General features: G+C 41.5%; 1 protein-coding gene across 3 annotated transcripts in view; it reads right to left on the bottom strand.

Moving 5' to 3' along the window:
• The window catches only part of LOC148427793 (metabotropic glutamate receptor 4-like), a 129,378-nt gene extending 118,865 nt beyond the window's left edge, over positions 1-10,513 (bottom strand). For all 3 annotated transcript variants that reach the window (XR_015864908.1, XM_088409042.1, XM_088409041.1), the window contains exon 1: positions 10,346-10,513. The gene's annotated coding sequence lies outside the window, so the exon portion shown is untranslated. The remainder of the gene's footprint in view (positions 1-10,345) is intronic.
• Positions 10,514-13,132: the final 2,619 nt, after the last annotated feature.

Here is a 13,132-nt window from a genome sequence, read left to right as displayed (position 1 = left end):
GCGTGGGGGTGCGTGTTTGGTGGGGGGAGGGCAATGACAAGGATTTTCTGAGTAATGTGCTCAAACATCAGCACGCCATTAAGTGGACCTGCGGTGCCCTACAGGCCCATTATGGAGCAAAAGCACAGAGGCAAGCCAGGCCTATGACGGCAGGCTCCCTTTATAAATTAATCTTGCTAAAACATGGCTCAGAAAGTTGTTGAGAATGGGATTGTTTGGTCAAATTACACTAAATGAGTGTTAACAAGGACAACAAAAGCATCCCCCTCTCTCCAGTGTGATTTGTCTCACTGAGGCTAATTTGTGCAAAGCAATCAACGGTGACCTGAAGCAGGATCTCTAAAGTCAATATGTCGACGCCTTTTGCCCGGGGACCATGACATTCTGCTTCCTCATATTTATCCAAATCTCCTCGTTGCTCACTTTGTGGATAAAACTAGCGAGACACGCCGCTGCAACGAATCACGTCCAGTATTATTCTCATGGACATATCTACTATATACCAGTAATTGTAAGGGTACACCATTAGTTAGAGGCAAAATGTTTCATGCATGCATCTTTCTTGGCTACACTGGGAAGTCAATAGGGAAATTGGATCTCAGGGGTGGATCTATAAGCATTCAGTACAGAGCAGAGTGAGACTACTTCCAGCATATTGTTTGTGGAGCACATGGAATGACTTTCTTTGCTCTTTTTAACCTGATGGAGCACTTTTGTCTATAATTTTGCTTATTAGTGACTCTCAAAAGTGTGGTACTAGAACCACGAGTGACACTTCAAAATTCAAAGTCTTTATTGGCATGTGCACAGTGCAGAAACAAGTTCCTCCATTCAATGAAATTCCTTTTTTGCTGTTCACACGACTGTCATAAAAAAAGAATATTTACCAAGTTAAGTCAAAAACAAGGTATACACAACACTTAAGTAGTCGAGCACAGGTATGAACCATAAGTGGGTAGGTTAAGTACAGAACCCAACACTATTGTGCAAGTGTGCATGGTGAATAAACTAACGTGTGAATGCTGGGTTATGTACTACTATTTAACAAGGAGCGTGCAAAGGAAGAAACAGCATAAATAGTGCAAAACAAAAGTAGGAAAAAAGGCGCATGGATTTGGAATAATACAGTAAAAGCTGTTGAGGAGTATGATGGCGGAGAGGAAGAAACAGTTTCTGAGTCTGCTAGTCCTGCATTTTATGCTTCTGTGCCTCCTACCTGACGGGTGGAGAGTGAACAGTCCGTGTTGGGGATGAGCTAGGTCCCAGGTGATGGAGGCAGCGCTCCATCACGCTGCTGGTAGATGTTCTGCAGACAGACTAGTGGAGTTCTGGTGATCTTTGATGCTGACTTGACCACTCTCTGTGGGCATTTGTGTTCCATAGCAGTGGAGTTGCCGTACCAAATAGTGATGCAGCAGGTTAGGAAAGACTGAACAATGACGCGCTCAATAGGTTTTTTTTTCCTGCGCTCAAAATCTGTTTTCACTTGCTCAGTTTTATTTTCTGCGCTCAAAATGTTGTTTTTTTTCCGCGCTAGCAATTGTGGCACAAATATAACGCCATAACATACCAAACCTCCTCAGCTTCCGCAGAGCCTTCTTCACCAGCTGTGTGGTGTTTATTATCCAGGTGAGAGCCTCTCTGATGTGGACACCCAGGTACGTGAAGCCGCTCGCCCTCTCCACTTCCTGACCTTCCATGAGCAGTGGCTGATGAGTCCTCCTCTCCTTCCTCATGTACACTATCATCTCTTTGGTCTTGTCTCCACCGGTGATACGGCCTATTATGGCAGTGTCGTCCGCGAACTTCAGGATGAAGTCGTCCTCGTGGGAGGCCACTCAGTCGTGGGTGAACAGGGTGTAGAGCACAGGTGTCGAACTCCAGTCCTCGAGGGCCGGTATCCTACATGTTTTCAAATCTTTTCCCTCAAAAACACCTGATTCAAATGATTGGGATCATTTTGCAGAGCCTGCTAATGAGCTAATCATTTGAATCAGGTGTGTTGGGGAAAGAAAACTGGAAAACATGCAGGATGCCAGCCCTCGAGGACTGGAGTTCGACACCCATGGTGTAGAGGATGGAACTGAGGCGCACCCCTGTGGTGTTCCTGTGTTGGTGATGATTCTGGCTGAAGTCCAAATCCCTATCCTGACAAAAGGAGGCCTGCCAGTCAGAAAGTCCTGCAGCCAGTCGCAGAGGGTGGGGGGGGGGTTGGGTATATGGACAGCAGTTCGTCCGTTAGTCTGTGGGGACTGTAGCACCCTCATGTATGAGGCTTTACTCTTCAGGTGTGTAAGGGAGACGTGCAGGCCGGCGGAAATATTATCCGTGGTTCAGCGGGTGGGTCGTAGGCATACTGCATGGTGTCCAGTGTGTCTGGTATGCTGCTCTGAATGTGGGTCAGCACCACTCTCTCAAAGCACTTCATAATGATTGGAGTGAGTGCTACTGGCTGGTAGTCTTCTGCAGAATGGGCACAATGTTAGTGTTCTTGAATTAGGGGGGACAGTTCTGTGTCTGAAGGAATGGTTGAATATGGAGGTGGGAATGTCTGTCACCTGATTAGCACAAGCCCCGAGGACGGGTCCAAGGATATTATCTGGTCCCATGGCTTTGTGGAGGTGGATCTTTGGTAGAGTTTTGCTGACTTGGGCTGATGAGATGACTTGTGGGGGGGGCTAACCTCTAAGTGGGGGCTGGAGGTCTCAAACCGTGCATTAAAGGTGTCGAGTTCATCTGGCAGGCTGTCCATGGCACTGATTCGGGGCTATAAAAATAAACTTGACTTGACTGGTGCTGGTCCGGTATTCCGTGATATGCTGTAAGACCGCCCTGCCACATGCGCCCCGGGTCAGCAGTCGAACTTGTCTTTGTACTGCTGCTTAGCTGGTAAGATAGCTTTTCCCATTTCCTACTTTGCAGCTTTGTACTCTGTCTCACTGCCCCATTTTAACACAATGGAGCGAGCAGCATACAGCGTACCTGACTGTTGATCCACAGCTTATGATTTGTATGGAGGGCACAACGTTCTCCACACAGGTGCCGTCACGTAGTCAGCATAGTCTTGAACACTGACAGAAAAGTCCTCTCAAGTGGCGGCGACCTAGAACACATCCCAGCCCGTGGTAGCAAAGCAGTCCTGCAGTGTGTCATCAGTCACTTTTGTTCAGACCCTAACCTGTTTGATGACTGAATTTGATTATTTAAGTCTCTGCCTGTAGGCCGGGTACAGAAACAAAGAGATGTGGTCCGTATGCACCTTTTATGTTGGTGTGGACATGATCTAGAATGTTCTTATCGCGGGTGGAAACGTCTACATGGTGGTTGTATTTGGGGTGTACAGTCCTCTGGTTGCACTGATCAAAAACACCAGCGACGATGAAGCGGCCAAGAACACAGACGTAAATTCCCTTGAAGTCACTCTAGTGATAGAATCACTGCCGAAGCACAGGTCAGCTGTATTTAACTCTTGAATAGGAGCACTGCTAGTGTTCTTACTGTGGCTAATGTTAAGGTGACGTGATGTTATATTCATGAATATAGACCTGCAAATACCTACATATTTTATGGTTGATCATGGTAGTGGTACTTGCACCGGTCAGTGTTTTGTTTTGTTTTGTTGTTTTTTTAGATTGGAAGCTTACTTTGTGTAAAAGGTTTAAGAGGGACTGTGGACAAAGAAAATAGACCCGAAGAAATCCCACCCAATGATATAAACTGAGGAAAGACAGGAATAGTGCACAGAGCCGGGTGGCTGTATGAGGATTCAGGGATTTAGAAACTTGGGCCAAGCCTTATCCTTGCTGATGGCTATGAGAGCCTGTCTGGCACTCCTGTGAATGTGCAACAACTTTTGGTTCTAAATTTTACTGTATAGCCGAACATATATACAAATATGTTTGAATATAATCACAAATACATTTGAGCATAGTATATGTGTGTGTGTGTATATATATTATATATATTTTATATATATATATATATATATATATATATATATATATATATATATTATATATATATATGGGGTGGCGTTATGAGAAGAGATGCAAAATGGAAATAATTCGCACCATTCATATTTGATTAAAGAAAAAGGTTTTGAAGTGTGTAAAAAAAAAAGTAAATGCTACTTAAACAATGACACTGATTCAGTCTTAATAGCTGTGACCATGGTAACAGAATAGGCATTGTTCTCAAAACAAAACAAAAAATGGCACCAAAGAATCACAAAGAGGAAGGAAATCAGCATCACTGCATGTGAGAAAAAGAAAAGTGCTCATCCTCTCTGTTAGTAAAATATAGAGGTGTGTTTTGTTTGCGTCGCGGCATGGATCAGTTGTGTTTATTTGGACACATTTCACCTTTTAAAATGCAGATTGAACTCATTGTGGTAATGGATTATGTTTGTCATAGTTTGTCAGACAATAGTGAACATTATGACTTCCCACATTTCCTTCACCTTTTATTTTTGATAAAAATATAACTTGCTTATAATCTGCTAGGGGGCTTATGATTTACTGATGAAATTTACTTAAAGCCTCAATCAGTAGTATTTATCGACATTTAGCCACATCTAGTAACTTTGAAGCACATGCACTGAGATGTCTCCGAGAGACCATATTTTGCAAGCCTATGACCAATTTCTTCAGAGAGCGAGAGAGATACAATCCACCATTAGCTTCAGCAGACAATAGCACAGAATCTGTAAATACATGTCAAATATATATTGAGTAGCAGCCGAGGGCAGCACAAACTATTGAAAAGTATGAACTCCATAGCTAAAATCCAGACCACGCTTTTCCTCAGCTCTCTCCACACACCAAGGTAAAGTTTTGTTGTGTTATTATTGTCTTCGGTACACTTTTGAGATACTTGACAAAACGTTCAGTATGGAGCAGATACGTCTACTTCTTCGTCCTTCATATTTTACTCTTCTTGTCCCTCTTTTGCTTCTGCTTTTCTTCCTTGGCCTTTTCCTTTTCTTGTACTTCTCTTCCTTGTCCTTCTTCTCCCTCTTTTTATTTAAAATTCGCATACAAAACTTTTCTTTCCCCTTCTTCTTGTTTTATTTGCAAATGATACACAAACCAAATACTGGCTCGGTTGCACACAGAACACAAAGCGACTCCCGAAACATGATTCTAATTACATTCACAAAGTTTTCAACCTTTTGACTTTCCATAGCTAGTAGCGATGAAACATGGTGGCTTCCTGTCTAAATAGCATGCATCGTGTCATGGTGTCGTGCGCCATCTAATAGAATAAAAGATTACTAGACCTAAATAGTAAAAAAAGACCTATATCTCACATTGGAACATTTGTGTAGACATCTGTGCTTGAGTCAGACAAATGCAACAGAAATGTGCTGTATCACACAAACCTTTGGCAGCATACTTATGAAACTGAACAAATATGGAGGAAATAATAGTTTAGGTGTAAAAGTTGAAACTAGCAGGCGGTGTGCTGACAGTCAGTTCCTTGCTTTGTCTACTGGCACTTCTCCAAGTGTTTCTTCCTAATGAGAACATTCCAGGTATTCTCCCGAGACAAGACATTTTAAGGGTTTCTTTTCTGTCAACAGTAAATTCTGCAGTAATTGTCTTCATCCCATAGCTGATCCTCTGGACTGTAATCATTAGTCCATCACAACGAATACACCACAGTGACAGCAACCAAATGCAAAATTAAATAACAACATGTAATAACAACAGCATGACTGAATGTCAGCAGCTGGAGTACACCCAAAAATCTAATAGGGAGGCCAGGGTGAAGTATAATATACCTTTATGCAGAGGTGGGCATCTTACATTTTTTTGCTTGTCCATTAGTCGTAGGTGCACCGGCACCCTTCCGTTCGTCGGTTCGCCATTTTTTTTTAAACACCGAAAATTGTAATCGTTTGTCCGTCAGACAATGGCCGGTCCGTCGGTCACTTCTGTCATCAAGGCACCTTTTTGCACACAGAAAGACATCCCAGAATGCTTGCTAGATTATTGGCAAGTGATTGTGTGATGCAAATCAAATTTCTGAAGCTTAACATGCAAAAAAAAAAAAAAAAAACTCTGACTCGTTTCTAAACATTACTTTTTACTTTTGTCTGTTGGTCTGAACAATATTCCAGTTGAGCAAGATTGTGTACAACATGCTTTTTGGTTAATGAAGCCATGACTTATAGTGAAGTGAACAATGGCAGTTCATTCACTTAAGTGGAAATAGTTTTCTGTTTGAGATTTCATACATTCAGTATTCACGTTTTGTAACCACTCACAATCGAACAAAACATTACCGTTCCACCATTTGGAAACGAGTGAGGCCGACCAATAGCAGACCACCTTCTCCGTGAGGAGACGCCAACCAATAGCAGAGCAGAATTGCATTGACGCGTTGCAGGGAGGCAAGTGTGACAGCAACTGAAAATAAGTGTAATTACCTAAAAACGCCTGCAGATGGAGACAAAACACCACAAATACAGCCTAGCTTCTAGGGTCATGAAGGTTGTTTTTTGTCGCAAAATCGGGAAAATACCAATAAGAGGGGATGAAAAAACTCAGTATTCCATGTCGCAACATGAAAATAACGTAAGCCAGGGCCAATGTAACACAGGGGTCCACTGTAGTTCTTTGGTATTGTCTTTAGTGTGAATGATGATGCTCTGTGTGTCCTGTGACTGGCTGGCCACCAGGTGCTGCTGCCCAAAGCATAGGTGAAGATAAGCGGCTAAAAAAATGTATGGATGGATAGATAAGTAAATATTGGTGCCAGTATTACTTTTGGTATTATTAGTTTCATTTTTAGGTTCATAAAATATTATTCTATTTTAAATAATTTGTAACATGTTCCATTAAACTTTCTTGATGGTGGTGAATTCTTAAAAGTTCTGCAATTGGCATAAATAATCATGATATAATGATAAAAATAAACAAATATGGGGGGGCAGCCATGGAGACTGGAATCAAAGCAGGACAACACTCTGTAAATTTTAAACTGGAATTACAAATGTGCAAAACAACAAACTGCTCCAAAATAGTACTAAACAATACTTAAAATACAGATGATTTTGCACGAGTGACAATGAGAAAACATTAAAAAAAATATATAATTAGAATAATAATAAATAAATGTAAAGGATCAGTAGTGAATCTCCAGTATCGATTCAATACCGACTTTAGTAGTGATTCTATCAGTGGTGGACCGTCAAGGCCAACAAGGCCTTCTTTGCTGGCCTAACATAACCTGACAGCATTATCATAACTATAATAAACTATAATATTTCATTTTTACTGAATATATATATATATTATATTTTTTCATTTATAAAATTATTCTCCATATTATGTTCTTTTCATGTCATATTATATCCATTTGGTGACACGCCTTCTAGTGTTGTCGTTTTAAGTTGGGAGTTTTTAGCCAATTAGAATTCAGCAAACTTGTGTCGTCAAGCTGTCTGTCATATGCCTGCTCCCAGAAGCGTGAGGGCATTCGCTTCAACAGTCGCGGGCTTCTGAGCAAGTGCAGATGGATATGTGAGTGGTCCGTATAACTTAATAGACAGCTGTAATAGCCAACCAAGTCATAAGATCGCCATTTAGAGGCCTCACGTTGAATGTGATGTGAGTTGAGGCTCACTGCAGGAAGGCGGTGCAATGCTCAACAAGCAAGCTACGAGGTGTTGGCTTTGGCTGATTGCATTAGATGCGTAGTGTAGCTATTAGCTAACCAGTCCCAACTTGGCCATTTTTTTATTTTGTTTAAGTTTTGACAGCATTATACATAATGACAAGTTTTAATGGCTGATGCAGGTTTACTGACGTTTAAAAGCTCCGGAAAATAGCCTGTGTAGCCCAGTAATGCGTACGTGTGCGCATTTGAGAGTCTGACATCACAGAGGGCGTACGTGTAAAAGTCACGGACCGCCACTGGATTCTATCAATATTTGGGTTGATCTTCACAGCCCTAGCCAGGACAGCCACAAAACATTCTAGTATCACCCCGCCTAAATATATCTGGCTTCCCCTGGACCTGTTTGGTCAAGAAATCATTTTGAAAAAACCTGATTGACAAAATGACGTTTCAAAAAGCCGCAGAAAAACGCCACAATCCAAAGAAATTGAGAAACAGAAGAGAATGTGCCGATAATAATCAACTATCAGTCAGGAAAGGGTTGCGAAGTGATTCCTAAAGCTTTAGTACTCCAGCAAACCATGATGAGAGTTGTTATCAACCACAGGATAAAACAAGTAACAATGATAAACATCCGGCCTACAAAACCCACCCCAAGAGCACAGCAACAACTTAGCCAGGATGTCACAAAAAACCCCTGAAAAGTGTCAGAAGAACTACAGGCCTCCTTCCCCTCAGTTAAGGTCGGAGTTGATGACTCAACAAGAAGCTGTGTAAAAATGACATCCAGAGATCCAAGTGAAAACGAATGATGACCAAAAAGAACATACCTGTGTATGGTCCATTTTGCCGAAGTAGCGTTATTCACAGCGTTTTACAGTGTACCCTACATACCAATATATTTGGAAATGTTTCAATATCGCTCCTCTTTTTTTCATGGCTTCTTGGTGAGTGGTCGGGTAGCAAACTAACGCCCTCTACTGGTCAGCCATCACTGCCTGAAAGATCATCACTCATTCACAAAGTGCCAACTGACTATTTGGATTCACATTCAAACCAAGGGATGCATTGTGTGTTCCATGTATATATTGACATCATTATTATTTTGAGCGATCCAAACATACATGTTTTTGAACCGTGGGCAGAATCTACATTAACCACATAAAGACAAGCCTGAGCCAATTGCAATATAAGCAGCAAGAGGACCCTCGGAAGAGCCGCTCTAATAATATGTGTTGATGCCAAATGATGAGACATTGAATCAATATTCATATACCTTCTCAGCCAACGGTTTAATATACTCTACATCTATGCCTATGAAGCCATAACGTTTCAACAAGAGGCCAAATGAACCTTTTCTTTTCAGTTAAAAGTTGCATTTAATCAAGATTTTAAAGCATTCTAAGCATATCACTTCCGCCACATTTGTGGACTGGGTTGTCGCGAGCAATCTGTGCAGATTGTAAACTTGGTGTTTATTTATTTGCTTGTTTGCTTGCTTGTTTGTTCGTTTGAAGAGAGGCAAGTTGTAGCCAATTCAAAATTGCTCACTGGCGTTGTGCTCTTTTCTGCACCACAGAAAAGTAAGTACTGGAATGAATTCATCCCTTCACTTACCAGACGTAAGTGCCAAGCAAGTGTACACATGAACAAATGTATTATTGCAAACGCAAAAATGTCATCTCTTTTTTCCTTTATTTCCAATAACTCTTGTTGTTTTGGTATTTATTTTGAACGCGTATATTGAAGTTTCATTCATCTGAATGCAAACTATGATGGGCCTATAAGCAGGTTACCGGTCAAAATCATTTTGAGAGTGCAAATTCAAATGCATTACATTTTCATTCTCCCAGCAACCAACAGATGCAGAATATATCCAATTACGATGACTATAAATTGGCAAGGCGAACCGTTCAAATTTCTGCCGTCACCGGAAAATACAAACAGAGAGTATACTTAAATGACAGCAAGAGATAGTTGAGAGCTGATGATATATGCTATAAATGTATTGCTGACAAGGATGCATACAAGCAAGAGGCCGTCAAACAAACATAAGAGGCGTCATGCCAGGCTTTAAAGTCATGAAACGAAACCACCGTTCATCGGCAATGTGCAGGAACAACCCGCTAAAGAGCGAGAATTCTTTCCAGCGCGTCCGCAGAACTGCGCAATGCAACCCCATTTGCATTGCATTATTTTGAAGTTCGGTCGTGACGGGATCAATATGTATTCCTCGTGATTAGGTATGGATTCCTTGGCTGCGTGAGTGGTGGGGTGTGTGTGTGTGTGTGTGTGGGGAGGGGGGCACCGCCGAGCCAAGTAGAGCGGAAAGGGGGTTGGAGGCGCATGGGGGCTCCCATACATGCAGCCGATGAAGGGCTCCATTGTATGACTGAGTGAAGGCTCATTTGCGCTCAAAGCCTTTCGGCGATCCGCATTAATCTGTTGAATGTGTGATGACAGCAAAACTAACGCATTCCTCTAAAATGCCTAACAAGCCATTCGCACAGTCCACGTGGCGGTGCAGCCTCGAGGATCGTAAAATGAGCGTTAGGCACATTGTTTCATTACTACAACTGGGTGCTGCTAGAGACTCACCAGCATGATTAAAGACAAAAAGAGCCGAGTGAGTATAATCTGGAACCACATACAAGAAATAAAACGCAGGTGACCGTAAACTCTCCAAAGTCAATCTAAAAATAAATGCCCGAATAAAACTTACGTTGTCCGGTGATGTGCTTGTTTGCTCTTCTTGCTTCTTCGTTGGTCAACGTAAAGGAAACATAATTAGGACGAAGACGCGTGCCGACAGGATCGAAGTGCACGTTTTAACTTCCACTTTGCAGCGTTCCAGCAAATCTCCCGCTTCTCTCCATGCAGACCACCGCTTCAAACGGTGTCCAGAGGTAAGTGGTGCTAAGACCTTTCCGACTTTCCTCCTTTCGTTCCTCTCCGGAGTCTTCACTTTGATTGCACAATACTTCCCGCCCACAAAAGGACATGTTTTTTTTTTTTTTTTGCACCCCCCTCTCTCAATTGAGCTCACCATTGCTGGTTTTGAATTCCAGCACAACACATACGCACTTCCTTAAGAACGTATTAGACTTCTCCATGTTGCCTTACCAAAAAAAAAAAAAAAAACCTCACCCATGATATGATGGATATTGTAAGGCTTAGAAACTATTATATCAAGAATTGCTGTGCTGTGCGTTTCATTAATCTGAACTGAACTGCTGTCAACAATTTTACAGACAAACTCGTTTAAATGTATGGGCAAGTATGTTTGAATGTATTTGAAAGTGTAGTCAAATGTAATTCTAAATCAATTCAAACATTCAAAAATGAACATATTTGCATATATATTTGAACATATTTGGAAGTACATTGAAATGTATGCGCAATCAGGTTCAAACGTATTTACAAATACGCTCAAGTGTTATTGTGAGTACGAACTGACATATGTGCAAGTACATTCAAATGTTAGTATTGTAATAACACATTTTTTTTACCAATTGTTTTTAACAAGACAATGTGATTCATCAAGGCAATATCAATACGACCATTTAATATTCTCTTTTTACACAATTCAATGGCTTTTCTGGAAATAAACAAATGAAAGGAACTCCAAATAAACAGGCGAATGCCATTTCATTGTTTACACATTTACTGATTCAACAATGTGGAAAAAAAAAAAACATAGTTCTCTTCATATTCCGACAAAGAAATCAGAGCAGGTCAATGGGAAGGAGCTAGTTTTTCATATGGCAAAATATCAATATAAACAGTTTTGATCGTTTTCATCTTGTATATCTGAACCATATTCATAGTTCTCTTTATGTGGAACAAAATATATGTATTGTATATTTTCAAATATAATTACCATTCTGCTGTGCTTGCTCAATATAAGAAACAATTGTATGATGCCGAGACAAACAACTGTATTTTGCCAAAGACCTTAGGGAAGAAGAAGACCTTCGAGTGAATAAAATGTATTTTCGAAAACTGCTGGTCTCCATGTTGTTCCACAACAAGACACTTACTTCTCAGTAACCTCTCAATGGACCTCATCTCTTAATGGACCATACAGATGCATGCACACAATGTGTGTATGCAATTATGAGTAATTCTTTGAGCATGAGGTCATTTATGACCAAGCGTATGAATGAAAGCAAAGGATTTTTGGTCTGTCTCTGTTTGTTGGGTTCCTGTTACATTTCACTCGAAATTTGCAAAGGCTCTATACGGCAAATATCTTGTCAAGTCCATCTCCTCTCTTCAAGAATCCAAAGACTTTCCATTGGAGCGAAAGCCTTGCGCCGCCTTAAAAATCGATCCTTCCTTCGTCTTCTTGATCAACCTGGTGTTTGTTGTTCCCATATTATGTGCACGATATCGATCCATGGCGCCGACTATATGGCGTTATATTTGTGCCACAATTACGCATGCGCGGAAAAAAAAAAATTGAGCGGAGAAAATCAAACTGAGCGAGCGAAAACAGATTTTGAGAGCAAGAAAAAAACTATTGAGCGCGTAATGATAAGAGTTTGAGCGCGTGCCGATGGAGTTTGAACACAGAAAAAGAAATTGCTCGCTCAAAATTCCTTTTTGCTCGCTCGGGATAGCCCTCTCTCGCTCAACATCTCGCTCTCGCTCGCGATACTCCTCTCTCCCTCGCTCAACATCGCGTTTGCTCAACATTGAGCTCTCGCTCGCTCGCTCGAGTCGTCCTCTGCGCTCGCTCAGTTCTGCTCACGCGTTACGTTTGTGCCACAAAACTAGCCAATCAGAGCTTGTAAAAGCACTTTGATTGACACAGCTTAGTATCCAATGAGATTGCTTGTACGCTATCCGTTGACGCACTCTCGTTTACCCTGTGTTCACCCGAAAAGGGCAAACGAGAGTGCGTCAACACGGACTTGGGCTGGAAAATTACTTTTAATATTATTATTATTACTGGAATGTATCATTTGACAGAAATACCTTGTTAGTTTTTGTACTTTAATAATATAAGCCCACCCCTCCCGCCCACGTCGATGTGACGCACTCTCGTTTGCTCGTTCCGGGTGAACACAACAAGCAATCTCATTGGATACCAAGCTGTCAATCAATGTGCTTTTACAAGCTCTGATTGACTGGTTTTGTGGCACAAACGTAACGCGTGAGCAGAACTGAGCGAGCGCAGAGGACGACTCGAGCGAGCGAGCGAGCGAGAGCTCAATGTTGAGCAAACGCGATGTTGAGCGAGGGAGAGAGGAGTATCGCGAACGAGAGCGAGATGTTGAGCGCGCGAATGCTATTGCGAGCGAGCAAAAAGGAATTTTGAGCGAGAAACTTCTTTTCAAGAACTTTTTTTCTGCGCTCAAAATCTGTTTTCGCTCGCGCAGTTTTATTTTCAACGCTCAAATTTTTTTTCCGCGCGTGCGTAATTGTGGCACAAATATAACGCCATACGACTAGAGATGATGCGTACGAGTGAAAAACAAATAGGACCTGATACAAAGCATAATTC

This window comes from Hippichthys cyanospilos, chromosome 2 (assembly GCF_059441005.1).
Source record: "Hippichthys cyanospilos isolate Australia breed blue-spotted pipefish chromosome 2, RoL_Hcya_1.0, whole genome shotgun sequence".
Taxonomy (NCBI): Eukaryota; Metazoa; Chordata; class Actinopteri; order Syngnathiformes; family Syngnathidae; genus Hippichthys; species Hippichthys cyanospilos.
Note: the sequence above shows the minus strand (reverse complement) of the source record. Positions and strands in the feature narration are given on the sequence as shown.